Source organism: Oratosquilla oratoria, chromosome 30 (assembly GCF_046742065.1).
Source record: "Oratosquilla oratoria isolate Oo_2021 chromosome 30, ASM4674206v1, whole genome shotgun sequence".
Taxonomy (NCBI): Eukaryota; Metazoa; Arthropoda; class Malacostraca; order Stomatopoda; family Squillidae; genus Oratosquilla; species Oratosquilla oratoria.
The window spans coordinates 25444023-25449022 of record NC_134806.1 but is presented as its reverse complement, the minus strand read 5'-3'; the positions used below and the strand labels follow the sequence as shown (position 1 = coordinate 25449022).

Genomic DNA, 5000 nt, shown 5'->3' with positions numbered 1-5000 from the left:
AACTTGTATCACCAAGAAACAACTCAGGTGGATTGGTCACGTAGTGAAAATGCCTGACGATTGCCTTCCCAAGCAGATCTTCTACTTCCAACTCACAGATGGCAAACGTACAAAAGGAGGCCAGAAGAAGCGTTTTAAGGACGCCCTCAAAGCAAATTAAAACAAATGTAACACAGACTTCAACAACTGGGGGGGAAACAGCAAGAAATTAACCCCTCCGGAGAACCACCGTCAGAGAAGTAACAACGACCCTTGAGTCAAAAGGTCTGCACAGCTGAAGGAAAAAAGAAAACGTCGGAAAGAGCGACAACAACAGCGGACACGGCCAGCACTTCCTCCCGGAACTGTATGCCCACACTACGACCGATCTTTCCAGGCAAGAATCGGTCTTATTAGTCACCTTCGCACACACCAATGATAACTCACGAAGACCATCTTCCTCGACCATGAGGGATAGCCACGACGATATATATATATATATATATATATATATATATATATATATATATATATATATATATATATATATATATGTGTGTGTGTGTGTGTGTGTGTGTGTGTGTGTGTGTGTATCTCTCTGTGTGTGTGTGTGTGTGTGTGTGTGTGTGTGTGTGTGTGTGTGTGTGTGTGTGTGTGTGTATCTGTGTATGTATCTGTGTATGTGTGTGTGTATCTGAATGAGTGTGTATGTGTGTGTGTGTGAGTGGGGGTGTGTGTGTGTGTGCGTGTTTGTGTTTATAATTATATATATATATATATATATATATATATATATATATATATATATATTGCTTGAAACCATGAGGAAATCAAAGATCGGTATACTGAACGTTTTCGTCTATTTAAGACATTTTCAAAGTACATAGTATCACAACAAAGTATAGTTTAAATACAATAGTGTAGAGAACAGAAGAGCTCACTCAACATAAATACATAAGGATTGTCTTACAAAGAAACAAAAATAGAAATAAAAAAAAATATATGAACAAGAATAAATAAACAAGGTGGGTGACAATTGACATATGTGATAAAAGGTCACACAAGATGGCTGAGGCGGAGCTTTGTGACATTGTCCTACAATTTGGTTGATGACAAAATTATCTAGTTTGAAAAGACCAGTGCTTAAATTGAGATTCTCATTGATTTTTTTTTTAATGAAACACGATTCAATTATATTCCTTACCAAATAGGAACTACATGAAACAATTTCTTGGGAATTGTCCCAATCATTGCGATGGTTGTAGTCTCTAATGTGAGCAAAAATCCCACTTGACGATTGGCCAGTGCGGACACTATACTTGAGCTCGTTCAACCTAAATTTTAATTCCTTGTCGGTCTGACCAATGTAACAAGAATTGCAATTCTTGCAAGGAATACTGTAGACACGACCCGCCGAATTATCAGGGGCATTCTTGATGAGAAGTTCTTTGATTGTATTGTTTTTAAATACAACATTAACATTAAAAACCTTAAGGATACAAGGAAGATTCACCAAATTAGGATGAAAGGGAAGAACCAAAAGATTCTTTTTATTAAAAGAATCTTTTGGGGAAGAATCATAGTATAATTTCCTGGCCTTGTATTGTGATCTAACTATCACATGTTTTGAGTATTTTAAGTTTGATGCTATTTCATAAGTCCTTTTTATTTCTTCATCTAAAGATTCAGGACTACAAACTCTAAAAGCTCTAAGAAACATGGAGGAAAAAACTGAGATCTTTGTATTAAGGTGGTGAGCAGAATAATAGTGAACATAATGACAAAACGTTAGTGGGTACTTTAGGTTTAATGTTTTTCGTAAACCCACTAACGTTTTGTCATATGATCACTATTATTCTTCTCACCACCTTAATACAAAGATCTCAGTTTTTTCCAGTTGTTGTTTGCTGACGACACTGCGCTTGTAGCAGGATCAGAGGAGGGATTGAGGAAGTTAGTGACAGAGTTTGAGAAGGTGTGTCAAAGAAGGAAGTTGAAGATAAATGTGGGCAAAAGTAAGGTGATGAGATGTACAAGGGGAGAGAGTGGCAGCAGGCTAGAAGTGAGCATTAAGGGAGAGAGCTTGAAGGAAGTGGATAGTTTTAGATACTTGGGTTCGAATGTGGCAGGAAAGGGAGGAGTGGGGGTGGAGGTAGAATGTAGATTGAGAGAAGCGAGTAAATGTCTCGGTGGATTAAAAAGTGTAATGAGAAATAGACATTTGGGAATGGATGATGCTAAGAGGAGATTATATGAAGGAGGGATTGTGCCGACAGCACTTTACGGGGCAGAAACATGGAACATAAGAGAGGAAGAGAGAAGGAGTTTGAATGTGTTTGAGATGAGGTGTCTGAGAGGTATGATAGGGGTTACTAGGCTAGATAGCGTGAGAAATGAGGAGGTGAGGAGGAGAACAAGGGGTGGAAAGGGAGTTGGGAGATAGGGTTGATGAAATAGTATTAGGATTGTTTGCACACATGGAAAGAATGAGAGAAGAAGGATTAGTAAAAGAGGTGTGGAAGGCAGAGGTTGAAGGAGTGAATATGAGAGGGCGTCCTATGATGAGATGGATGGATGGGGGTAAAAGGGGCATTACGAAAGAGAGGAATCTATATATGTATAAGTATACACACACACACACACACACACACACACACACACACACACACACACACACACACACACACACACACACACACACACACACACATATATATATATATATATATATATATATATACATACAGAATTTTAGTATATATAATAAAATAATTAAACTTAACATTGGAATAATTCTTATACTGACCAGATAGAATATTCCTAAGAGCTACTGGGGAAGGGTCTTGAACCCGAAATCGCGATATAGCAAACATGACCACCTACAGTGAAGCCATAAACCTCCTTTCAAAGGAACATTAACCCAAAGTAAGATATATGGAAAACACATTAAAAAATAATAAATTCACAATTAGTCATCACTTTCAATGAAGTATGTGTAAGAAAAAATCTCCTTCCCGTATAATATATATATATATATATATATATATATATATATATATGCATATATATACATATATATACATATATATATATATATATATGCATATACACACACACACACACACACACACACACACATATATATATATATATATATATATATATATATATATATATATATATCACAGAAAACCCACAGTCGGAGAAAGTAAACTTTGAATAAAGAAGCATCCTATATTTCAGCTATCAACTGTAGCCCTCTTCAGGAAAGTAGAAGAAGAGAGCTACAGTTGATAGCCGAAATATAGGATTCTTCTTTATTCAAAGTTTATTTTCTCCGACTGTGGGTTTCTGTGTGTCATTTACAAATGTGCTACTACATTTCTGTTTATATATATATATATATATATATATATATATATATATATATATTCAAATATATAAATATATATATATACATATATATATATATATATATATATATATATATATATAACCATAGTGGAAAGAAAAATTTAATATAAGGAGTGTTTTATTGTATTAGATTCTCCAACGGATTACATGTAATCCAACTGAGGATGTAGTGAAAACATGAAAGTATTCACTGTCTTTAAGTTTCCCTTCTCCTTTGGTTATTTTGCTTACATTATTTCTCGGTGATGTGAAAACCCTGCATATATGTATATCCATTTATCTATCTATCTATCTACAGTATATACCAAGGGATTCCCCCATTCCTTCCTTACGACGGAGGTAGCCAAGTTAAAAGGCATATACCCACTCCTACCCATTTCATTCCTACCTATTCCACTCCCATCCACCACCCTTTCCTCCCGCTCATCTTAGCTCCTCCTGGATGACGTGTCATCCATGTATCCCGCCCATTGCCTTGGGTCAGAAACAATGCGGCAAGGCACAGGAGTTCCGCAGCAAGGCCGCTTCACTTAATCGGCAACCCCCTCTCCTTCCTCTCATGCAGAAAAAGAGAAGACGGGGAGAAATCCCTTCGAGCTGCATCAAAATATTACTCACACATAACCACACCTTATCCCCCACCCCCATTTCCTTCCTTCCTTACATCAAAGTATCATCTATACATAGCCATTTTCCTGCCTCCCCCCTTCCCTGCTCAACAGACTCTCCCCTCTTACTCAACGCCCCTTTAACCCCATCCATCCCTCTCATCTTCGGTCGTTCCCTCAAGTTCACTTCACCCACCTCTGCCTTCCACTCCTCTTTTACTCTTTCTTCACTCATTCTTTCCATGTGTCCAAACCATCCCAATACTCTTTCATCACCTGTACTTGTCATCTCCTTTTCCATCCCAGCTCTCCTCCTTACCTCCTAGTTTCTCACTTTATCCAACCTTGCAACCCCTACCATACTTCTCAGAAATATAATTTCAAATACATTTAAATTTTTCCTCTCTGCCTCTCTTAAAATCCAGGTTTCTGACCCATATAGAGCTGTCGGTACAATCAACCCTTCATATGATCTCTGTGTATCCATTCCTAGATACTTATTTCTTATAACACTTTTTAATCCCCCAAGGCATTTACTTGCTTCTCTCAGTCTACAATTTACCTCCACCTACACCCATTCCTCTCCTGCCATATATATATATATATATATATATATATATATATATAAATGTCTATATATATATATATATATATATATATATATATATACACACACACACACATATATATATACATATATATATATATATATATATATATATATATATATGTGTGTGTGTGTGTGTGTGTGTGTGTGTGTGTGTGTGTGTGTGTGTGTGTGTGTGTGTGTGTACATGTATTATACTTATATGAACAATGAATATTTCTGCATATTTTCTGATGTCATACATCTAGACGGCAATTAACTAACTTGCCATAAACCCATTTCTATGTTACTGAAGGTAAGTTCCTCTTTATTTCGGTTAGTTGTATTCCAAACTCTGAGGAAAATGAAATTTCGTCAACGCGGTGAAACAGCATTTGTGAGCACGAATACCG

At 36.5% G+C, this 5000-nt stretch overlaps 1 protein-coding gene across 4 annotated transcripts in view; it reads right to left on the bottom strand.

Moving 5' to 3' along the window:
* Positions 1-5000, bottom strand: part of ck (unconventional myosin-VIIa ck) — a 163733-nt gene that overhangs the window by 134652 nt on the left and 24081 nt on the right. The window lies entirely within an intron of this gene.